General features: G+C 45.2%; 1 pseudogene; it reads left to right on the forward strand.

Moving 5' to 3' along the window:
• Window positions 1-26,193, forward strand: part of LOC123153577 (uncharacterized) — a 166,196-nt pseudogene that overhangs the window by 121,567 nt on the left and 18,436 nt on the right.

Raw genomic sequence — 26,193 nt, forward strand, 5'->3', positions numbered from 1 at the left:
CATGGGGTCATGCTCATGCTCCAGGATCCGCCGCTGACAGATCTCGTCCGCGTTCTGGCCCGCGATGACATCAGCCTCGTCCACCCGCTGGCGGAGAAGGAGCACCTCGGCCTGGGAAGCGGTTAACTCACCTTGCGCCACCTCAAGAGCGGCCTGGAAAGCATCGGCCCGCCGCGTCGCCTCCTCCAGCTTGGCCCTCAAGGCAGCAGTTCTGCCTTCAGCTTTAGCCCGGATCAACCCCAGCTTCTCGTCGAACTCGTGCTCGAGGTTCAAATGCGCCATCGCCGCTCGACGTCCGACCTCCTCCAGGACGCGGGCTTCCCGTGCGGCAACATCATCCTCCTCCTGTGTCACCCAGTGCTCCCTCATCTCCAGACGCTCGTACTCACGGGTGCGTTCGGCGGCTTCCAGCGTCAGCGCCTCCTCGTGCTTCTGGAGCTCTGCTGAGTCGCTGGAGGCCACCTTCATCGACGCGAGAGATGCCTCGCGCAGCTCCGCCTGCTCCTCCAGTGAGTGGCACCAGGCCAGGAGCTCCCGAGCCTGCTCCTCCGCCGCCGTTTGTCGCCGGTCAGCTTCCCGAGCCTCCTCAGCGGCCCAAGATCGGGCATCCCGAGAGGCCACCGGCGACGCCTTGGCCTCTGCGTCGTTAAGATCGCGCTGACGGCGTGCAAGGGCGATGGAGTCCTCCAGCTCGCGCCTCTCTGCAGCCAGGCGTAGGCCCTCGGCCTCAAGGCGCGCGTCTTCATCGGCAAGCTCCTCTCCAAGCAGGCTTACCGCGTTAGCCGCCCTTCGAAGGAATCCTTGGCGGAGAGCGCGACGCTCCCGAGCATGCTCGAGCACGTCCTCCACACCATCATCTGCCCCAAGCAAGCGCCGGGGCCGTGAGTCAGCACTCCCCCTCCGGGCTGGGGGCTGGGGGCTGGCACCCTCGCGACGGCCGGGCACGGCCGAGCAACGCGGCGTAGCAGGAACTCCTTCACCACCTTGGGCGCTGTCGCGCCAAGCGACCTCAAGAACGTGAAGCGGTGCCAGACGAAGACGAGCCGGGGGCTCTCAAGCGTCTCCTGGCCCCAGCCCGAATTAGGGACAGTAGGCGAAGTTGGCTCCAACAGCAGGGGGCTGGGCACCCCAGCATCCACATACAGCCACCGCTCGCGGAACCCAGCCACGGGCGGAGGGAGCTTGAAGTCAATCCCAAAGGCCGCCATCTCAGGCACGGCGACGAAGCTCACACACGCCCAGCATTGGGTAAGGTCAACAAGGCGCAGCGAGAAGAAGTGGCGCAGCAAGGCAACCGAAGGAAGGATGCCCATCATAGCCTCGCGAACAAAGGCGAAGACCGAAAGGAGAGCGATGAATTTAGGACCCAGATGCATCATGTGGATCTGATAATGGGAGAGCACGACATTGAAGAAATCAGAAAAGGGAGGAACCAGACCCGCCCACAGGGCGTCGGCAAAATACGGGACCTCGGTGGCTATCCTGATGATGGAGAAGTGGGACGCAGGCCAAGCCATCGTCCTCCCGCATTCATTGAAGATGGTGGCCAGAGCCAAGCTGACCTTGCCCAAGCCCTCAGCGGGGGCCGCCAACGGCGGCGGGCAAGGCGGAGACACGGGTTTCTCCCCTCTTCCCTTCTTTGTCAGAGCCATGGTGATGGGAAGGGGGGGAAGGTTCAAGATTGAATTGGAAACAGAAACCAGAGTTCGAGCGGAGGAAGGACAGAGGGCGCTCGAGCAACCAAACAGGGGAACGGTTGTGTACGAGTACGGGTCCGCCTAGCATGGCGCAAAATAAGGAGGGCGTGGGGGAACAGTGCCACCCATGTCCAATCAACCACCACGCGGCTCCCAAGGCCGCAGGCTGTTAGGGCCCGCGGCGCTTCGCTCTTGCCCTTCCGCCTCCCAGCACGGCCAAGTACGGGCGCGCCTTGGGCCCGGGGGCTACTATCGGCGTTCTGGGAACGGGGGTCCCCAGACTTGCCTGCCTGCGGCCCGCGGCGTGGCTCAAAGGGGGCCCAGCGCGGCCCATCTTCACCAACACAAACCCAAGACCCTCGCGAGGGGCCAAGCCTCGCGGGGCGGACGATGCAGAGCTTCCTCAGGCGTGGCCTCGTCAGGCTGGCTCACGAGGAGGCGGAGAGATCAAGGTGGGGTATCTCATGAGGTGCCCGTGACGCAAGCCATGACGACCGGGGGCGCCAGGCGGGTGCCAGCCCGGGCAGCGTCCTCCCTTCCTCTTTGGTGCAAAGGGGGCAAGCGCAGCCGCGGAGTACCGAGGCATCAGGCAAAGGTTGCCATTTCGGTGCAACGAGACCAAGACCAGGAGGACTACGAGACGGAGGTCACCGTGGAGCCCAAGACGGTGTCATCACCAGAGCTTTGCGCAGGCGAAGACCACTTTTGTCAGGATAGCTGATACTAGCTGTCCCCCTTCAAATTGGCCCGCCATTGTTGGCTCCCTTCCTGCTCGATATTTGGGAAGAGGACCAGGGCCTCTATAAATAGGACCAGCCACCCACAGAGCCAAAAGGAGGCTGAAGGCCGGGGAAAAAGAGCTGGCCAGAGAGTTGGAAAGATAGAGAAGATCAGGTAGAGAGAGAGAGGGGTGACTGAGCTCCTCCCAGCAGTTCATCGCCCTAGCCAAGAGCAGACCCTCGCGAGGCTGTTCTTCCTTGTATTGTTTATCATCATTAGCCCAAGAGGCAATCCACCACACCACATACTGGAGTAGGGTATTACACCACAACGGTGGCCCGAACCAGTATAAACCCTGTGTCTCTTGTATTGTTCTTTTCTTAGTTTAGATCCTAGTAAGGCGGAGGAGTGCAGGTAGGTAGGAGGCGAAATCTCCGCGCGCACCCCAGTGTTCGAACCTCAAGGGTCTGCCGGAACCCGAAATCCGACACATGCATGCGTCCATGGGCGTGGTGCGCCCCACTGCCAGCCCCTCCACGTATAGTCATCTTCCGATGACTCTCGTTTGTTGACCACATTGACCACACTGTATCGAGTGCACCAAGGCCGGTGGACGACGGCAAGGCCCTAGACTATAACGGCCCGGAGATGGGGAAGACGCGGCAGTGGGGTAGCAGTTGAAGAGGAGTTGGAAACTTGACTGGTTCGGGTGCACTACAGCACTGCCGCCCATGGGAGACAGGAGCAAGATCCGAGGTTGAAGAAGTAGCACGGTTGTTGAATTAATATCCAACGGTTCCGTAGCTGGAATCATTTGTTGATTAAGTTGACAAAGCCCTCCGTACGCGTTAGCTTAGTAGGACCACAAGTCAGCCACCAAATTTTCCGCGTCCCTCATATGCAAATGGTGGGGAGGGCAAGTCCCCTTAATTGTAATTTTGCATTCATTCATTGTTAACTTTTTCTGTGAATAAACATTGTTAAGTATTTAAGTATCCATCAATAAAGTCATTTTTTATTAGAGTTTAAGTGTTATGCAATACACATTTTCCACAATCATTCATGTATGTAGATGTGATGGGCCTTCCATACAAACTAATAGGTAGTGTGCGGCGGCACGTGGCGCCTCATTGGCTTGTTTGAGATTGAAACAATGTGGGCTAGTTTGAGAGTTTCCGGTTTTATATTTTTGAGTATCCAATGCACATTTGATGTGTTTGTGTTTTCTACATGAAGAGTGTGTTAATTAATTATTTTATAGAATCTATACATGCAGCAAACATGGATAACAGAAAATTAAGACAACACACAATAGAGAAGAAAAAGGTCCATGTGTAGTTAGGAAATCATGAGATAGCTACTTGAAGCAAACACACATAAGGGGAGGGAGAGATGGGGAAAAAGAAGACAACACCAAGGAAAGCCAGTGGCAAGTGTAGGGTTTAGAACATTGAGACCGAATGAGAGCTGAAATACTCATGTTGACTGCCTTTGCTAATATATGTCGTGTATTTGACCCAGGTTTAATTTTGTTTTTGTTCGGTACTGACACATGTTCGAGGAAGTAATGGAGGTATTTAAAATGCTACTAAATAAATTGCCCTGAGAGTTCGGGCGCATTGCATTGAAGAGGCAGTTTTATGCATTGAGAACTCGGGGAATTTTTACATTTATGTGAACTTGGACCCCAATGATTCAAAAGGCTCCTCTACCAAAACAGGAACTGATTTTTCCTTGCAATCATATGGTTACAATAAAGAGAGTGCAAATGCCAATGCTAACAACGTTGCCCTGCCTGTTCAAAAAGAGAGAATTCAAATTTCAATACAAACAACATGATCCAGCCTATTCATAAAGGCCATCTACTTAAATTAAGTTTGAGATTATGTGACACATCAAATATATACACGGATTAAGGTGTCCAAACTAATGGCGTACATGTCAATCTCTTTAAGTTTTGTGTAATTCAGAGAAAACAACGTAACAATCCAACAATGCAAGTATGCCTTTGGAAAATCTATTCATGCCACACTGTAAATGCGAGTATGCATATAAGTACAAAAGACAAAAAATATTAGAAACACTTCAAAAAATTACAGAGGTAGAATAAATTTGTCTAACTAAATTGACATCATAGTATTCTCTTGTATTTATAGACACTGGACTATATCCAGGGATGGAACCACCACAATGCATGTTGTGATCAAAGTTTTTAGAAGGCATTGTGGGATGATCTTGTCTCCTTTTATGCTCCTGCCACAAACTTCTATATAAATGAATACATTGCAGTAGGATGCAACTTAAAAAAGGAAATGAGCAGATAAATAATTTGGATATGGCGGACAGAGGCAAAAATCTGATGGGAGGCCAGCATCCCAACTGTCTCCTTTCCCATACAAAATTTGGACATGAATAATTGAGCTTTGTCCTCAAATTAGGCACACTAGATGATACCCCGCTTGTTGTTGCAGGGATGTTTTGCAATATTCTAATATTTAACATGGATATTTGGAAATGATATGAGAACCAAAACTGAAAATACATATGATTTATTATGATTGGATGATTGTATAGTTGTAAAAAGAATTATTAAGTATAAATATCACAACAGAATGAAATTCTCATGAATATTTGCCTGCTGAGGTTACTTTTTCTTATGCGTATAGTTGCATGTGGAGGTGGGCATTTTCCATGCATATCAAATGCTTAGGTGGCATGCTTGCATGTTAAGGGAAATAAGTTAGTGGGGACTAGCTATTTAGATATAGAAGATAAAGATTAAACATAATGAAATTCTCATGAATGTTTGCATGTTGAGGTGACTTTTTTCTTATGCATATAGTTGCATGTTGAGGTGGACATTTTCCCATGCCTATCAAATGCTTAGGTGGCATGCTTGCATGTTAAGGGAGCTATGTTAGTGAGGGTTGGCAGTTTAGATTAGAAGATATCCACATTAACAATTAATGGTTGGGCACCTTAAATTAGGAGGCTGACGCAAAAAAATAGAGTATACTGACATGCAGATAAATAACTCTGAAAGATTAAAATACAAAGCCAATGCTATCATTAACTCGGATTTGTGTTCACATGAATAATAAGAATTATAGAAAGATACATGTTTGACCAGATATTACAAATCGATGTTATGTGTAAACCAATGCACATAGGTTAATGTTTAAATATTAAAGGCACTTCATGTGAAAGACTGATCCGGGAAACTCTAAATATATATTAGTACAGATTTTCTTTCTTACTTTTATGAAGAAAAAATCCACTGCGATTTCTATGTGAACTCACAAACATATATTTTGCTTCGCGTAGGAGTGTTTGTTTGCTAGCTATCAGCCTTTATGCTAGATTGTACATGGTATAACAAAAATGTATGGAATGGAACTCTTTGAGCTCCAGCCTTATGTAGACTTGGAATGATGTAGAAAGAACATTTTTTTCAAAACAAATACATAGACTTACAACAACGATGCCTCATCTTGGTCAAAAAAAACAACAACAACAGAGCATAATGAACCCAACATGATAGGATAAAATTCCATCATGCAATGCAACGTGTGAGCTCAGTGTCAGTGTCTCTTGTCGTCCTATGTTAGTGTCGCCTGCCGACATGGACATGAAAAGTAATGATTACCTAACCCTTGTAATTAGCTAGAACTAAATAATACCTGCTTACATGTGTCCATACTAACAGAGCTTCATATTGATCTAGGATGGTATATCTCAGTTAAATATTATGTCCATCTATACAATTTGCTGGAACATTTTTTTGCCTTCAACGATAAAATCTAGATGGAAACGGTATAGAATATAGATAAATAAAGTTTCTGACTTTTTGTCTTAGTAAGGTTGACAGGAAAACACAACTAAGTGAATCTCGGAAAGATACTTTTTTGTTCAATTTTTTTGCATGCCCATAAACTGATACTTCTTTGTGCATTTTTTTATTTTCATTTTTTTTCTTTTTTGTCGCCAACCAAGTTTAGTTTTATGGTTTTATTTTCTTCACTTACATGTACAACACAATCCAAAAAGTAAAAAGAAGAAAAAAAAATCCCAACCTAAAAGATCCTAACGAAGCAGTAACCCATAAAACAATCCAACCCACTAAAGGCTCAGCCGAACAAACAAATGATGTCACCTTAGATGTGACATAATTATTTCACATCTAGAGAGCCCTAGGCAAACCGATTCATAGAACTAGTGTATATAATGCTAATGCTAATGATTGTATACATACATGCTATTAAATCAATGGAATATGGTTTCTAAAAGAACTCCATGGAGTAGTGGCCATGAGTGGAAGGATGAATTAGAGATCTTCATTGAGTGTCTTTGTTGGACGGTGTCAGTGAGAGTACAATACGAGTATAATATAGCAGTACATGAGTTCCATACACCCTTTCTCTCAAGGGAGGGATTTCCAATCTTGAGCAAAAAATGGTTTGATATCAAAGAAAGAAAGTCAATCATCCATCCAATAATTTCCAAGGGGAAATACCAGAAATACCACTTCTTTCAAGGGGTGAACATGCAAGATTCCCCATGAATGGAAGCACTTGCTTCCGGAACCTACCTCGTTCCTTCTGCGCCGCACGACCCCTCACTGATGCATGGAACCTTGGGTGGGGGCGCCGTCACACGACCACCGTGTATATAGGGGACTGCCCTTGTCTCAACCTACAAACCTACAGACCCGCTCCACCGCTTCATTAAAAACTCTGCCCATTTACCAATTCAATCGAGGTTCCTACCCCACAACGACTATGATGAGGTACTAGCGGCCATGTGCGGCAGAGTGATCCTCGCGGACCTTAAGACGCCCATGGTGCCTGGGAGGGTGATCCAGACAACATTGTGGCCCAAGAAGAGGAACCCCGATTGTGGTGGCACTTCACGGGGCTCGACGGATTTGGGGTCGGGCTCGGGGTGGAGGATGATTATGTGGATGTCGAGGAGTTCCAAGGTCGACATTAGGGACTCTGACTTGGATCTCAGGCGTGGCAGGGTGGCTAAGGAGGATATTGGCGCCAGGTCGTCGAGATCAATCCATTGATCACCGTCAAGGGGTCCCTCTCCAAAGGTATTGGCCCCATGTCGTTGAAACTGGTTTTAATCCAAGTATTAGGAATATTATTTCGTCCTTGTCTTGTAGAAGATACCGCAGTATCACATTTTCTCATTTTTAGGTAGGATAGAAATGTTTGAAACCGCCTATGGTTCATTTTTTTGATGGGGTTAAAATTTTGCTTATGTTGTTCTTTCAATATATTATTAGATCATAGCCCAAGGCGGAGCTGAAACCCGAGCTCCTGGCTGCATCCGGGGCGTGACATCCATGGACACATGTCACTAGTAGAAAACAGGGCTATCGTCCAGGCCGGCTCAGCCCATTAGTCCCGGTACAGTCTAGAACCGGGACCAATGTGGGCATTGGTCCCGGTTCGTGAGCCCAGGGGGCCGGCCGGGCCACGTGGGCCATTGGTCCCGGTTCGTCTGGACCTTTTGGTCCCGGTTGGTGGGACAAACCGGGACCAATGGGCCTCGCTCCTGGCCCACCACCATTGGTCCCGGTTGGTGGCTTGAACCGGGACCAAAGTCTTCCCTTTAGTCCCAGTTCATGTCATCAACCGGGACCAATGAGGTGCCTATATATACCCCCTCGCGCAAGAGCAGAGCATAGTGCTCTGTTTTTTCTGGCCGAGGGGGAGAGGGCTTTGTGGTGCTCTAGCTCACCTCCTATGCACATGAGGTGTTCGATGGAATTCCCGAGCCACACTACTTAAGCTTTCTCCTCTCGAAGCTCGACCTCCAAGCTCCATTTTCCTCGAGATTTGTCTAGATTTAGCGGTCCGTCACGCCCCGTCCCCGTCTTCACCGCCGTCGATCACCCGCGCCGATCTCATCACCGACACCACCGTGGTGAGCCTCTTGTTCTTATCTTCTTTCTGAAAGGAAAAATATTCTTACTTGTATGTTAGATAGATACTTGTATCATTTTCTTACATTTATTATTGCATCTTATATAGTGCGATGGTTTTGGTATCCGCCCCCGTCGGCCCTCGTCCTGTCTATGATTCGGATTTGGTATGTATATTATCTTTATAACTATTGGTTCATTTATTGTTTATGAAAATTATGCCGACCAACGTGACATAGATTTTATTTATCTAGGATGTATGTGAATCGGAAATGCCAACCGACCCTATTGTCGAGAGGTTAAATTTAGTTGAAGAAGAAAACAATTTGTTGAAGGAAAAAATAAAAAAAATTGAGGAGGAGAAGATGATATTGGAGTTGCATGTTGCGGATGTCGTCGATGATCACAAGATCAAGATGGATGCAATGCGCTTGAAGATTAGAAAGATTAGAAAATATGCCATTCATACCGAGGCTTGGTATCATTATGCCGTTGGATCAATTGTTACCTTGGTTGCGATTATGATCGCATTTGTTTTCGCATTGAAATGTTTTACATAGTTTCAATGTATGGTTTAATTAATTAGATGCTCTGGAGAGCTATATGTTGTTAGATGAGAACTATGTATGCACTTTGGTTTTAATGTGATGATGAACTTCTATTAATTTGGACACTTAATTATATATAATGCACGCAGATGAACCGGCAATGGATGTACGGTGACAGACACACCCGCGAGTACATTAAGGGCGTGCATGAGTTTCTCGATGCGGCTGAGGCAAACAAGCAGAATGGTTTTATGTGTTGTCCATGCACTGAATGTGGGAATACGAGGTCTTACTCTAACCGGAAAATCCTTCACTCCCACCTGCTTTACAAGGGTTTCATGCCACACTATAATGTTTGGACGAGGCACGGAGAAATAGGGGTTATGATGGAAGACGGCGAAGAAGAAGAGTACGATGACAACTATGTGCCCCCTGAATACGGTGATGCTGCAACGGGGGGAGCTGGTGAAGATCAAGAGGAACCAGACGATGTGCCCAATGATGCTGCCACGGGTGAAGCTGCTGAAGATCAAGAGGAACCAGACGATGTGCCCGATGATGATGATCTCCGCCGGGTCATTGTCGATGCAAGGACGCAATGCATTAGTCAAAAGGAGAAGCTGAAGTTCGATCGCATGTTAGAGGATCACAAAAAAGGGTTATACCCCAATTGCGAAGATGGCAACACAAAGCTCGGTACCGTACTGGAATTGCTGCAGTGGAAGGCAGAGAATGCTGTGGCTGACAAAGGATTTGAGAAGCTACTGAAAATATTGAAGAAGAAGCTTCCAAACGATAACGAATTGCCCGACAGTACATACGCAGCAAAGAAGGTCGTATGCCCTCTAGGATTGGAGGTGGAGAAGATACATGCATGCCCTAATGACTGCATCCTCTACCGCGGTGCATACAAGGATCTGAACGCATGCCCGGTATGCGGTGCGTTGCGGTATAAGATCAGACGAGATGACCCTGGTGATGTTGACGGCGAGCCCCTCAGGAAGAGGGTTCCTGCGAAGGTGATGTGGTATGCTCCTATAATACCACGGTTGAAACGTCTGTTCAGAAACGAAGAGCATGCCAAGTTGATGCGATGGCACAGTGAGAACCGAAAGAAAGATGGGAAGTTGAGAGCACCCGCTGACGGGTCGCAGTGGAGAAAAATCGAGAGAAAGTACTGGGATGAGTTTGCAAAGGACCCAAGGAATGTATGGTTTGCTTTAAGCGCGGATGGCATTAATCCTTTCGGGGAGCAGAGCAGCAATCACAGCACCTGGCCCGTGACTCTATGTATGTATAACCTTCCTCCTTGGATGTGCATGAAGCGGAAGTTCATTATGATGCCAGTTCTCATCCAAGGCCCTAAGCAACCCGGCAACGAAATTGATGTGTACCTAAGGCCATTAGTTGAAGAACTTTTACAGCTGTGGAATGGAAACGGTGTACGTACGTGGGATGAGCACAGACAGGAGGAATTTAACCTTAAGGCGTTGCTGTTCGTGACCATCAACGATTGGCCCGCTCTCAGTAACCTTTCAGGACAGACAAACAAAGGATACCACGCATGCACGCACTGTTTAGATGACACTGAAAGTATATACCTGGACAAATGCAGGAAGAATGTGTACCTGGGCCATCGTCGATTTCTTCCGACCAACCATCAATGTCGAAAGAAAGGCAAGCATTTCAAAGGCGAGGCAGATCACCGGAAGAAGCCCGCCATGCGCACCGGTGATCACGTGCTTGCTATGGTCAATGATTTACACTACGTAATCTTTGGAAAGGGTCCCGGTGGACTAGCTGTTCCGAATGACGCTGAGGGACACGCACCCATGTGGAAGAAGAAATCTATATTTTGGGACCTACCCTACTGGAAAGACCTAGAGGTCCGCTCCTCAATCGACGTGATGCACGTGACGAAGAACCTTTGCGTGAACCTGCTAGGCTTCTTGGGCGTGTATGGGAAGACAAAAGATACACCTGAGGCACGAGAGGACCTGCAACGTTTGCACGAAAAAGACGGCATGCCTCCGAAGCAGTATAAAGGTCCTGCCAGCTACGCTCTTACGAAAGAAGAGAAAGAAATCTTCTTTGAATGCCTGCTCAGTATGAAGGTCACGACTGGCTTCTCGTCGAATATAAAGGGAATAATAAATATGCCAGAGAAAAAGTTTCAGAACCTAAAGTCTCATGACTACCACGTGATTATGACACAACTACTTCCGGTTGCATTGAGGGGGCTTCTACCGGAAAACGTTCGATTAGCCATTGTGAAGCTATGTGCATTCCTCAATGCAATCTCTCAGAAGGTGATCGATCCAGACATCGTACCAAGGCTAAGGAGTGATGTGGCGCATTGTCTTGTCAGTTTCGAGCTGGTGTTCCCACCATCCTTCTTCAATATCATGATGCACGTCCTAGTTCATCTAGTCGACGAGATTGTCATCCTGGGGCCCGTATTTCTACACAATATGTTCCCCTTTGAGAGGTTCATGGGAGTCCTAAAGAAATATGTCCGTAACCTCGCTAGGCCAGAAGGAAGCATCTCCATGGGCCATCAAACAGAGGATGTTATCGGGTTTTGTGTTGACTTCATTCCTGGCCTTAACAAGATAGGTCTTCCTAAATCGCGGTATGAGGGGAGACTGACTGGAAAAGGCACTCTGGGAAGAGACTCAATAATATGCAGGGATGGATATTCTTGGTCTCAAGCACACTACACAGTTCTACAGAACTCTACCTTGGTGACCCCGTATGTCGATGAACACAAGAACAGTCTGCGCTCCAAACACCCGGAGCAGTGCGACGACTGGATTACATGTGAACACATCAGGACTTTCAGCAGTTGGTTGGAAACACGTCTCAGAGGTGACAACACTGTTTGTGATGAGTTGTACTTGTTGTCCAGGGGACCATCTTTGACTGTATTGACTTACAAAGGATACGAGATAAATGGGAATACATTTTACACGATCGCCCAAGATCAAAAGAGCACCAACCAAAACAGCGGTGTCCGCTTTGATGCAGCAACCGAGAGCGGAAAGGACACATATTATGGTTACATAGTGGACATATGGGAACTTGACTATGGACCTGATTTTAAGGTCCCTTTGTTTAAGTGCAAATGGGTCAATCTGTTAGGCGGCGGGGTACAGGTAGACCCACAGTACGGAATGACAACAGTGGATCTGAAAAATCTTGGGTACACTGACGAACCGTTCGTCCTAGCCAATGATGTGGCACAGGTTATCTATGTGAAGGACATGTCTACCAAACCGAGAAAAAGAAAAGATAAGGAAGCGAATACATCATACGATGAGCCAAAGCGCCACATAGTTCTTTCAGGAAAAAGGGACATCCTGGGAGTGGACGGCAAGACAGACATGTCTGAAGATTATGAAAAGTTTCATGAAATTCCTCCCTTCAATGTCAAGGCTGACCCAAGCATCCTGATAAACAATGAAGATTATCCATGGTTATGGCGCAATAAGCAAATGACACAAGCGAAGAAAAAGTGAAGACTTTCTCCCGCAATAAGCAAATGCTATGTGGGTGAAATTATGATACCATCCCAACTTTCAACTTTTTCAGAATTCATTTGAAATGCTTTCATGTCTTATGGTTCGAAACTTTGATACTTCGAAAGTGATTGTCCATTTTGTACACGAAGTGCATCAAGTTTTTGTCGTAACCCTCTCTACTTTTTGGAACATGCTATGTGGGTGAAATGATGATACCATGCCAACTTTCAACCTTTTCAGAGTTCATTTTGAAATGCTTTCCAATTTCAGAGTCATTTAGCTCAAAGAATGAATTAATAGCAAACAGAATGAACTACAAAACTTTTATGAAAATAAAAACAATCAATTAAAATATTATGTTATGATCAACTAAAATAAAACTATAATATTCTTCAATAGCAAAAATAATATAATTTTTGTGACCTAAAATCAAACTATAAGTATTTAATTGTAAGTATAAATAAAAAATAAATAGCAAAGAAGAAAAAAAATTCTATTTTTATAGTAAAGTTATTCATAAACTAGTGATTCACACAAATTTTATAAAATTCCAATTTAAACTATTCAAAATTTTAAAACTAATGGTACTAACAGAAAGTTTATAATTTTTGTGACCTAAAAGCAAAAAGAAATCACTAAAAAACTATAAGTATTTAGTTGTAAGTATAAATAAAAAATAAATAGAAAAAAAATTCTATTTTTATAGTAAAGTTATTCATAAACTAGTGATTCACACAAATTTTTAAAAATTCAAATTTAAACTATTCAAAATTTAAAACTAATGGCACTAACAGAAAGTTTATAATTTTTGTGACCTAAAAGCAAAAAGAAATCACTAAAAAACTATAAGTATTTAGTTTTAAGTAGAAATAAAAAAATAAAAAACCAAAAAAATGTAGAAATAAAAAAGAAAAAACCAAAAAAAAATGCCTCCTACTGGGCCTCCACGGCCTGAATACGACTAGAAACCCTACATGGGCCAGGATTCAGGCCCGCAGAGGCCCAATAGGCCCACACGCAGTAGCAAGTTTAGGCTCGAAAGCCTGCATTAGAGAGGAGCTCGAATGGGGAGGCACAGCAGCGCTTATAAACTAGTGCCTGCGCCCTTCAGCTAGCGATGTGGGACTAAACTTTTGGGCGCTGGCAGCACAAGGGCATTGGTCCCGGTTGGTGGCACCAACCGGGACTAAAGATTGGCCTTTGGTCCCGGTTGGTGGCACCAACCGGGACTAAAGGGTGCATTAGTCCCGGGTCGTAGGACCAACTGGGACCAATGCTTTTGGTATATAAGCTGGACTTGTGAAAATTTTACAACTTCACCGTCAGTTCGTGCCCGACGCCCCAGCGCTGCTCCTCGTCGCCATCGCCATCATCGCCCCTGCCTCCGACGACGTCGCCGCGCCGCCCCTGCCCCCGACGCCATCGCCGTGCCGCCCCTACCTCCGATGCCGTCGCCGCGCCGCCCTGCCTCCGGTGCCGTCGTCGCGCCGCCCCTGCCGCCGACCACGTCGTCGCCACGCCGGCCCCTGCCCCGCGCCCTAGCCCCTTCCCGCGGCCCGCCCCCGCCCGCTGACGTCGTCGCCATCATTGCCCTTGCCTCCCCCGCCGTCGCCATCGCCAGAGCCCCCGCTGTGAGCCGCCGCGCCCATCCGGCTCAAAGCATGTTTTTTATTAGATTAATTTCTTATTAGATTTATTACATTAATGTTTTTGTTCACAGCATGTTTTTGTTCAGATATGTATTTTTTTGTTCATTTGTGTATTAATGTTTTTGTTGCATATATGTATTTTTTTTTCAATGTATATATGTATGTGGTAGCTATATATGCATGATGAGGGGGGTGGGGGTCGATATACCCCCTCCCCGATAATTTCAACATGAGCGGAGAGGTCGATATAGCCCCTCCCCGACAACATGAGAGAGGGACGAGGGGTCGAGAGAACTAAATAAGATGATGATGTTTATGATGTTTTTTTCCTGTTGATGATATGATGATGTTGATGATGTTTTTTTCTGTTGATAATATGATGATGTTTTTTTCTGTTGATGATATATATGATGATGTTTTTTTCATATATGCATTTTTTCATATATATGATGATGTTAGTGGAGAGGAAAAAGTAAAATAAGGAAAAGGAAAATAAGTAGAGAAAGAAGGAGAAGAAGAAGGAGAAGACGAGGAGAGGAAGAAAAGGAAGAGGAGAAGAAGAAAGGAATAGATGAGAAGAAGAGAAAATTAGAATATATATTCTATTTTCTCTTTTCTCCTCTATTCCTTTCTTCTTTTCTTCTTTTTTTTTCTTCTTTTTTTCTTCGACACATGGGGGGGGTCGAGAACGTCGGACATTCATGAGAGAGGCGAGGAAGAAGGGGAAGAAGAGGGAGAAGAAGAGGAGAGGAGGAAGAGGAAGTCTTCTCCTCTATTCTTTCTTTTCTTCTTTTTTCTTCTTCTTCTTCCTCTTTATTTTATCGGGAACGAGGGTCGTCGAGAGGTCGAGGAGCGGTAGAGGAGAAACCCTAAATAGAAAGTATCGTCGGTGTGAGATACATGTACCGTCGGTGTCGGACACTACACCCACATCCCACAAGTGGCGCGGGCTTCGACGCCCACGTCACTTGTGGGACGTGGATGTAGTGTCCGACACCGAAGGCCACATGTATCTCACACCCACGATACTTGCTAGCTATTTAGGGTTTCCTCTACCGAAAAGAAGAGGAGAAATAAATAAGAAGAAGAAAAAAGAAGAAAAAGAAGAGGAGAAGAAGAAAGGAATAGTGGAGACGAAGAGAAAATAGAATATATTCTATTTTCTCTTTTCTCCACTATTCCTTTCTTCTTCTCCTCTTTTTCTTCTTCTTTTCTTCTTCTTGTTCTTCTTCTTCTTATTCTTATTAGCCGGAAGTAGAGAGAGGTTTCCTAGTGTCAAAGTATTGAAGAAATCCATGCCTTCATCATTAGCCGGAAGTAACCAGGGCATGTTGGTACGAAGTTCTGCAAAGTTGTTTTGAAATGGAGTCCCGGATAGAATAATCCGCCTTTTGGTACGAATTCAGCAAAGGCCTTCCAAATAGCGATATTCGGAAGGCTCTTGCTGAACTTTGTACCAAAAAGCGAATTATCCTATCTGGGACTCCATTCCAGAACAACTCTGAAGAGCTTCGTACCATCATGCACATGTTACTTTCACCTAATGATGAAGACATGGTTTTGTTGAATCCCTTGACACTAGGCAACCTCCCGACCCCTCGGCGATCCTATCGAACATGAGAGGAAGAAGAGGATAAAAAAAGAAGAGGAAGAAGAAAAAAAAAGAGGAGAAGAAAGAATAGAGGAGATCTTCTCCTCTATTCTTTCTTCTCCTCTTATTTTTCTTCTTCTTCCTCTTTTTTTATCGGGAACGAGGGTCGTCGAGGGACATAGATGTAGTGTCGTCGTTGTCGATATATACCCCCTCCCGATAGCTTACTATGATTAGGTAGCTAGTTCTACGTTTGGCACTAATATATCCATCTGTCATGTTTGAATAATAATTGCCATGTTGTAAATATTTGTAGAAACTATGGACACCGCCCTAGACGAAGTAACAAAAGAAGCGTTGTTGAGGGACATAATCGCAGAAGGAAGTGATGCCATCTCGTTGTTTCTCAACGAAACCGATGGTCTGGAAGGAGAGGGTGAACAAGCTGGCTACGGTGACCTAATGCCGGTGCAAGAAGAAGAACATGAGGATGGCTCCGGTGACCCAATGCCGGTGCAAGAAGGAGACCGTGATGACGGCTCCGGTGACCGAACCGAGTCCGGCCAGGTATATATATTAGTTAAGCCTATGCTGACTAGCTGATTGATGCATTCATTGTTTGGGTATGTACACATATTAATTAAGTCTTTGTTCTTTTTTCTAGCCCTCCGAATCGAGAACAACTTCGGTAAAGAGATGAGGCCCGAAGAAAAAGTTGAGCTCGGATGAAAAGTTTGAGATCATAGCAATCGCGCCCGACGGCCAACCTATTGAACCCCTCCGGACAAAGAGCGCATTTGTTGCTCAGTGCGGGGTTCTGGTTAGGGACAAGATCCCGATAAGCATCCAGCAATGGTTTAAGCCGGCTACAGAAGACCCTGAGGTCTCTTATGTCAATGATATGCAGAAAAATGATCTTTGGACTGAGCTGAAGTCAAATTTCACCCTACCGCCTGAGGATAATCCAGAGAACCCAGTTAAAGAGAAATTAATCAAGTCTTTTGCTCTGAAGAGGATGGCAGAACTATTCAGGAGGTGGAAGAAAGAGCTGAATAAGTTTGTCGAAAATAATGAGACACCAGAATTCAAGGGCAGATATGAGAAGATCAGAGATCACTGGCCCGCATTTGTGGCCCACAAGACATCGGAAAAGAGTAAGAAGATGTCGGCGACAAACAAGCAAAATGCTGCGAAGAAGAAGCTTCACCATCGCACGGGGTCAGGTGGCTACCTCGTAGCCCGGCCTAAGTGGTCCAAGACTGAGAATGATCTGGTTCATAAAGGGATCGAACCAGAGACAATTAACTGGCCAGACCGTTGCCGGACTTGGTTCTTCGGGGCTGGCGGAACACTGGACCCTGTAACAGGGAAGTGCATTTGGACGAACGATCAAATGGACATACCAGTCAGTAAGCTTAAGCAGTATATCGAAGCAGCGCAGGAAGGGACGTTCTTTCCAGACAGAGAGAACGACGAGCTCACAATGGCCCTCGGGAATCCTGAGCACCCTGGACGGACACGAGGCACGCCAGGCTCCATTCCGTGGAAGGTTGGGTTTCCGGACGCAGGCGGTTACAAATCCCATGAGAGGAGGAAAAAAGTGCAGCAGACCCAAATGCAGGCGCTGAAAGCAAGGGTAGACGCGATAGAGGAACGAGAAGCAAATCGCAGCAAACGTACTGCCGAAGCCTCCCCCGAAGCTACCCCGCCATCTCAGCGCAGAAGCAGCGTGGCTTCCACCGAGCTGCTTCAGCCGGAGCATGCCTTGACGGCTCCTGCCAGCTATCCCGTGGATGCTATAACGGAGTCTCAAAATTGCCACCTTATGACGCAATGGATGAATTTGAAGGTCAAGGCGGCTGTTGGCTCTGTTTTTCCTACTGAACCCGGCGCAACTTTTCACTGCCGGCCGATTCCAGAAGGATATGCTAGGGTGATGGTGGATGAGATAACGGAGGGATTTGAGGACCTCCAGCTTGACCACCCTACCGGTGAAGGGGAGACTCGGCTGGGGTCTGCTCTGAAGACTCCATGCCTATGGCGGAAGGAGCTCATCAACCTTCCGAACTGGACGCCACCGCCTCCTCCTCCTCCTCCGGCGAGTCAGGGCACTCCGCCTCCACCGCCTCCTCCTCCGGCGAGTGACGATCAGGGCCCTCGGCCGGCTCCTTCTCCGGCGCGTGGCGGCACTCCGCCTCCTTCTCCGCCTGCACCGACGCGCCCAAGCAGCCAGCCTCCTCCTTCTCCGCCTCGTCAGCAAGGGCGGAAGAGACCTGCCGCCGCTTCAGCTGCTCCGGCGCGTCGTAGTCCTTCTCCTCCGCCTCTTAAGCAAGTAAAGAAGACAACCGCTACGTCTGCTCGGTCGGCGTCTAGCAGTACAACCAGAGGCGGGAGGACATACAGATTCGGTCCTTCTCTGAAGACTCCAGAGAAGTTACCATACGAGAGGACCCAGGAGGAGAACGCCGAGATCGCGCGAGAAGAAGTGAAGAAATTCTTTGAAGGGGTGAAAGCAAAGAAACATCCACCTCCAGAGGAGAAGGTAGATCGGGTGAAAGTGAAGCGCACTCTAGCTGCCCTGACAAAACCACCGAAGTCTGATCCGCCGAAAGGAAACTAAGACCGCATTATTGGAAAGGAATTTGCTGAAGCGGAGCAGTCGGGAAGTACTGTCAGTGATCAAAGGCTGAAAGAACGACGAGCTGGGAAACAAATTGCCCAGCTCGGCGAACAAGCGAAGCAATCGTGCCCCCCGCTCAAGGTGCCTAGCCACAACGTCGATAATGATCCGAGGATGGTGCCCGGTTATAGCAATCTTGCAGATTACCTGCCCGACGAAGTACATTATGAACCCATGGAGATGCAGATACAAAGATACGAGTACGGGAAGCCTCTCGTCAAAGATGAAAGATCTCTATCAACGATGATGCAAAGATTGCATGATTAGTACTTGAAAATCTGCAGAGACTCTGGGGGAGGAGTACTTTGTATGTGAAAGTTAAAAAGGAGCATGACCTCGTTGGAATTGATCTGTTGCCTATTCCATTTGAGGAGTTCTATCAGTTTTTCAATCAATTGGCCCTCGATAAAACAACGGTCGCCTGCTACTGTCTGTAAGTAGTACTACTTCTGTCATTAAGTTTCTCTATATAGCTTAGCTCTTTCATTGCATGTATTTATAATCATCCTCACTATATTATGCAGATTGAAGATCGTCGAATTGAAGAAAAGACAAGTCGGTGATATTGGGTTCATTAACACATATCTCATAGATGCAACTCAGGTTAAATTTCATGCCGCAGAAACCGAGGCCAGCATGCTAGAATCGTTGATAATAAATCAAAACAAAGATATAATACTCTTTCCTTACAACTTCAAGTGAGTGTTACTGTCTTGTGCGTATTCGGTTTCCCTTATATATTAGTCAAGGTTATAGTAATGTAATTGATGAGTTATGCATGCGTGTGCAGTTTCCACTATATTCTCCTACATATTAAGCTTGAGCAGGGACTAGTAACCGTCTTAGACTCAAGACGAAAAGATCCCAAGGACTATGCAGACATGACTCAAATACTCGAGAAGTAAGTTAAATCGATCATTATCCACCATATCAGCAACTTTGTTCATTTTCTAATATATCAAGTAATTGTTTTCTTTGCCCGGTAGGGTTTGGAGAAAATTCACCAGAAAAGCTCCGGGACTGCCGAAGGAGCTGCAATTTAGACACCCGAAAGTAAGTACTAGCTATAGTAGCATTTTAAGCGCATCTACTAGTCATTCAAGCGCTAGTTTCATCAATACCATTTGGCATTCTTGCTTATCAGTTTGATTAACCTCTATTTCTTGTAAAGTGGTTGTGGCAGGAACAAGAGAATGATTTCTGTGGATACTATGTTTGCGAGTCCATCCACCACACGACCTGTGAGCGGGGCTACACTGACGAACAATATGAAGTACGTAAATAACAACATTCACAATTTTATTTTATTACCATCATTTGTGTTGAGTTTCATTCATTCATATATATATATATGTATTGACCCCCTTCTTTAAATTAGATGTTTCGGAAGCGGGATGAACTCCTAGCACTAGCTCGCATGCGAGGAATTCAAGAGGAATTGGCGGCATTCTTTCTTGACCACGTGATCCCTGAAGACGGAGAATTCTATGTGGACCCTGAGCCCGTATGATTATATTTGTAAGAGATAATTATTGTATATATGTAGCCGGTAGTGTCAGATAGATATACGAGAACTTGTTGTTCGACCAATCTCTTGGAGAAGGAGAGGTGGTCGATATCACTTCTCTCTGTATATATGCACATATGTTCATGACGATCTTCTGTTTCCTTCGTTTGCTTACTAGCTAGCTAGTGTGTCTAGTCCTCTCTATATACGTATGTATAGTACGTAGCGTCGACCAAGCACGGACATAACAGATGACACTTCTCTCTATTAATTATAACTAGCTAACACAATATATGAAACACCTAAATTAACCCCCCAAAACCCCCAACCCCCCCCCCTTTCAAAAAAAAAACAAAAACCCCAGCCACGGAAGTGCTGACGCGTGGATGCCTATTGGTCCCGGTTGGTGCCACCAACCGGGACCAAAGGGTCTCCTGACTGGGCTCTGCGCACTGCCCACGTGGAGGGCCTTTAGTCCCGGTTCTGGATTGAACCGGGACTAAAGGGGGGAGGTATTAGTACCGACACTTTAGTCCTGGTTCCGGAACCGGGACTAAAGACCCTTACGAACCGGGACTATAGGCCCTTTTTCTACCAGTGTGTATAGCATATTAGTGAACCACAATAGGCCCATTGCCTAGTGTGAACCTGGCTCCTCCCTTGACTATAGGTAGCACCATGCCAGATACGCCTACCCGCAAGAGAAGATTGTTATTTTCACGTGGTTTACACTCTTACATTTCCTGGTTTCATGCGGTTTAGGCATGTATGTTTTTCGATTTTAGGCGATTTACACTCATTTTATTTCTCAAAGTAGAAGGGCGACACAAATTTACGTGTTGATCCATAGCGTTATTTATGCATCAACCAACCCAGAAAGACCACCACAAAGTTAATTTTTGCCATTGTTAGTTAGGATACAAGGTTGTAAACAACATAATATGTTGAAAGCTCTTGGATATTATTAATTTTTTTCCATGTATGGTTTACACAATGTTTATGCTACTTGACTATAAAATACTCAGGTGTATATTTTGTACCCAAAACTGTGTTTTGGCTAACAGTTGTTGCTCCATTCATGCATCGGCCGTCACATCCTATCAAAAGAAACAAAATAACTCTCAAATTATTTCTTCTCGGTGTCAAGTAAGATGCACAAAGTCGCGAATCAACGTTTCCATGTTAATTCACATTTTTAAAATCTCTATATACATGTCTAGATCATGAATACATTATAAATTTTTTAATGTTCATCTGGATTCATAAACTAACTGCATAATAATGCTAATGATTGCACATCTATACTTCCATACTACTCTATAGTGTACCAATTTTGAATTTGGTCCCCTCTCTCTCCTCCTAGCATCTCAAGCCAAACATGGACCGTTGATTCAGCTTGCTGTGTTCAAGATCTGCCGTCAGATCTTTACCAAACCGAATCCAAGGGCTGAGATCTTCGGGATTCGCAGCCGCCCCCGCGCGCGCTTTGGATGCGCGCGCTCTGTTATTCTGGAAGCACCTAGAGCGTCCCCACCTAAATAAAATACCGACAAAAAAATCCCGCGCCATCTCCTCTCTCTCATCGAAGCAGACTCTGTTTCGTGGTTTCACAGTCCCCTCGCCGTCGCCCTGTACTCGCGCCACCACTTCCTTCCTGTTCCTGGCATCTCCTCTAGAGACAGATCTGCCCTACGCCCCCGGCCGCGGCAAGCCCTCCTCCCTTTCAACCCCAATCGCTCAAACTCGGGCTGCTGCAGGAGCTTTTCCTTCATGCGTTCACCACCCCTTGCTACTGTTCCACGTGGTCGCTGCCACCGCTTCCTGGCAACTCCGGCCGTATGCGCATCAGGCCAATCCGCCCCGGATGCCATCGCTGCTGCAAGTGCTAGCAGCCGGATGACATACCAGTGCAGCCCGACGGCCGTGAACAAAGCATCCTCAACCTCACGCACTAACAGCTTAGATGTTGAAGAGGTAAGATACAATTTGAGAAAGTATAGAAGTGGTGCTAATTTCTTTGATGATCTTTATACATTCTAATTATATGTGTATCAGATGCCATAAATCCGAAGCCAGATTTTATATTTCAGTATAGAAATCAACAAATTATATCACAGCATACTCTGACCACCACATGTTTGTGTTTATGTCCACAAAGTTTTTTTTTTCCGTTTCATTTCTCATACTTCCATAGAAGTGTTACAGCCATTTAAAACCCCATCTCCACTGCTGTATGTTACATTTGAAATGATCTTTTATAGAGAACACTACTATATGTTACACTGTACCATGTCAAAATCTGTACTGACAAAACATCAATACTGTCTATTGTTGGATTATTTATGAATATCAATTAATATGACAAAAAATAGTTTGCTACAAGAAGTTTTATGTGACTTAAGCTTCGCGTGCGTATACTGCTGCATGCTCTACCTATGCTTATGCTAATGTCGTCTACTATGTTGCTCAGTGCCTTTGCAGAGTCAAGCGTGGACAATTATCTAGGAAGCAAGTGAATGGAAGTTCAAGTAACCATACAGCAGGATCCATTGGAATGCCATTACAGGCCCCTTTTCAAGATATTACAAATGTGGTTGACTCACATAGTTTATCAAAAGGGAAACAAGGTACGTCCGTAATATTTCTGGTCACCAGAATATTGAAACAAGATTAGAACTTCTTAGATGTTATATAAATAAATAAAACCTATGCCTTGTGTATTAAAAGAGTGCTCACGGTTTTTCTGAAATGTTCTATTTATTTCAGCACAAAAAATTCTTGGTTCAGTGGATCATCCAATTACTGGGACAAAACGATCAATCAATCTATCTGGCAAATCCATACAGTCAAATACTCCTTCAACTAGACACGTAAGTCTACCAAAAAATGCTTCCGAGCGTAAGCGTTATCGTGATCGGGAAAGATACTTGGAGATGACTCCAGAACAGCGCGCTGCCTACCTGGAAAGGAACCGTTAGTACAAACGGAGAAGGAAAAATCCTGCTGCAGTTAGTGATAATGCACAATCTGGGAGTCAAACTTGTACTTGTACCAATGGAAGCATGCACACAACTATTCTCACCAGTTCAATTACAGAAGGTACATATTAATGCAATAATATTATGTCTTACTTTTTTAGTATTAACATAAATTCCTTCATGTCCTAATTATTACATGAATTGTCACTTAATCATGTTATGTTTATCTCCAAAACGGGCATGTATATGTATATAAGGAAAAACATGCTTATCATTCAGATTGTGATAGGCATTTCTGATGAGTAGAATATTAACATCCACTTCCTGCTCTACTATTATTTGTTAATACATATTACTGTATAATTATTTTTTTGGCGGAACTCATACCAATAATTTGATGAGCTTAAACTTTCTGCATCTTACAATATCCTTCGATTTGGCATAATCAGTCTGGTTGCTAAAAGTTAGACCGCGATCAGTCCATCCGACATATCTACATCATGTAATTAATTGACAGGTACTGGTCAACATAAGCGTGTATCAGCTTTCCTGGACAAGGGTAGTGGACATAAGAGAAGGAGAATGTCTAATGGGGCAGGTCGTAGTAATACTGGAAAGGGAACACATGAAGATGGTGTAGCCAATGAGCAGGAAGACCATGACAGCACCATCTATGTTCCAGATGGTTCTTTTCCTGCCCTAGAAGGTAATACAATTGTCACGGTGCACCATAGCTATTTCTAATGCATCGATCAATCATCGACTTTACTTGTCCTAAAATATTATTTTACTGATTGACAAATTGATGTATAGATGAAACTGGGCAATCTGAATATATGACTGAAGATGATGAGGGTTACATATTCGCTGGACACGGTAAGCATTAATGTGTGTTCTTAGTATAAATAATTATTACTACCATTGCGACACAGTTTTCTCACTATTAAAAAGAATGAACAGGAACGGATTGCGTATTATCATATCGAGACCAAAACCATGCAAATTGTGAAATGCAAGATGATCCCTTTGATTGTATATATCGGAATGTACCAAGTGGCCATCATGTTTTGGAGCCAGTGCCTAACTGCACAAATTGCAATGCAAAACGGTTCCAGTATGAGAATCCAACATTTTGTTGCATGGGTGGCAAGGTCAAGATAGTAGCTCCATATGTTCCTGATGAAATGCGCCGACTATACACAAGTCAAGATCCTGACGCTAAGTACTTTCAAGACAATATTCGGTACTTCAATTCTCACTTTTCTTTTACCTCTCTTGGTGTTATCTTGGACCAGAGATATTGCAATAAAAAGTCTGGTGTTTACACTTTCCGTGCACAAGGTCAAATTTATCATCGAATTGATCAATTGGTTCCAGTAGAAGATGGCCCTAAGCATTTACAACTATACTTTTATGACACTGAATCAGATTTGCAACACAGATTTCGTTATTCTCCTAATCTTGATAGAGTTCTCATTGGAAAATTGGCGAGCATACTTTCATCTAATCCTTACGCCCAGACATTTCGAAGCCTTGGTTCAGTGTCAAACCTTGATGAGTATCGAATTGAGCTCAACACAGACATTTCTTTAGATCAACGAGTATATAATGCACCAACTACATCACAAGTAGCAGCAATCTGGGTAGAAGGAAATAATCCTCAGGGTCACTTCGATAGGAGTATAATGGTATATGGTAAATCAAATGATCCACAATACGCAAAAGTGTACCATGGCTGTTATGACCCACTTTCATATCCACTATTTTTCCCAAATGGGGAAGTTGGGTGGAACTTGAAAATACCAAAAGTGAGATCAAATGTCATTGTTAATAAGATCAATCAAGAAGATGACTATAACAAAGAAGGTAAATTGTGCCACATAATTAACTTTCACTTATATTATATTTTAAAAATTATTTATCTAAATTAAAATGTTCTCCATTATAGGGATGGAGTATAACTCTGGTTCATTTGTTTCACCAAGGGAATACTATTGTTTCAAACTGCAAGTGCGACCGAATGAATTTAATGTTTTGCTTTTTGGCAAATGACTAACTCAACAGTACATTGTTGATATGTACATTAAGATTGAGTCAATAAGATTGGCATTCTACCTAAAACCAGCAAACCAAAATCTTATACGAGCAGATTTATATCAAGAGCTGGTTGATAGTGTTGTTGCGGGTGAGACACGTGCGTGCATGATTGGGAAGCGTATAGTGCTCCCACTGTAACGCCCTCGATGCGGCTATATCTCCCACGTGTCGAAGCACGACTTAGAGGCATAACCGCATTGAAAGCAATGTCGCAAGTGAGGTAATCTTCACACAACCCAAGTAATACAATAGGAGAAAAAGATACATAGTTGGCTTACAATCGTCACTTCACACAATTACATGAATAAAGCATTACATCATCCAGATACAATCAAGGTTCGACTACGGAACCAAAATAAAAGAAGAACCCCAAATGTGACACGGTCCCCGATCAACCCCAACTGGGCTCCACTACTGAACAACTAGAATGAAAACAACACAAAGGACAAGATCTTCATCGAGCTCCTCCTTGCGCTTGGTTGCGTCATCTGCACGGTTGAATGGCACCTGCAAGCTGGTTTTGGAAGTATCTGTGAGCCACGGGGACTCAACAATCTCACACCCTCACGATCAAGACTATTTAAGCTTATGGGTAAGGTAAAAGGTATGAGGTGGAGCTGCAGCAAGCGACTAGCATATATGGTGGCTAACATACGCAAATGAGAGCGAGAAGAGAAGGCAAAGCACGATCGAGAAACTATGATCAAGAGGTGATCCTAGAACAACCTACGTCAAGCATAACTCCAACAACCGTGTTCACTTCCGGGACTCCACCGGAAAGAGACCATCACGGTTACACACGCGGTTGATGTATTTTAATTAAGGTCAACTTCAGGTTTTCTACAACCGGACATTAACAAATTCCCATCTGCCCATAACCGCGGGCACGGCTTTCGAAAGTTCAAATCCCTGCAGGGGTGTCCCAACTTAGCCCATGACAAGCTCTCACGGTCAACGAAGGATATTCCTTCTAGCGGGAAGACCCGATCAGACTCAGAATCCCGGTTACAAGACATTTCGACAAGGTAAAACTAAACCAGCAACACCGCCCGAATGTGCCGACAAATCCCAATAGGAGCTGCACATATCTCTTTCTCAGGGCACACCGGATTGTCTGAACTTCCGGTAGGCCAGCCCAGAGTTGCCCCTGGTGGCCACCGGTGGCTGACAAGTTGGACCAACACTCAGAGGAGCACTGGCCCAGGGGTTTAAAATAATGATGACCCTTGGGCGCGCGACCCCCAAGGGAAAAGAAAAGGCTAGGTGGCGAATG

Source organism: Triticum aestivum, chromosome 7A (assembly GCF_018294505.1).
Source record: "Triticum aestivum cultivar Chinese Spring chromosome 7A, IWGSC CS RefSeq v2.1, whole genome shotgun sequence".
Classification (NCBI taxonomy): Eukaryota; Viridiplantae; Streptophyta; class Magnoliopsida; order Poales; family Poaceae; genus Triticum; species Triticum aestivum.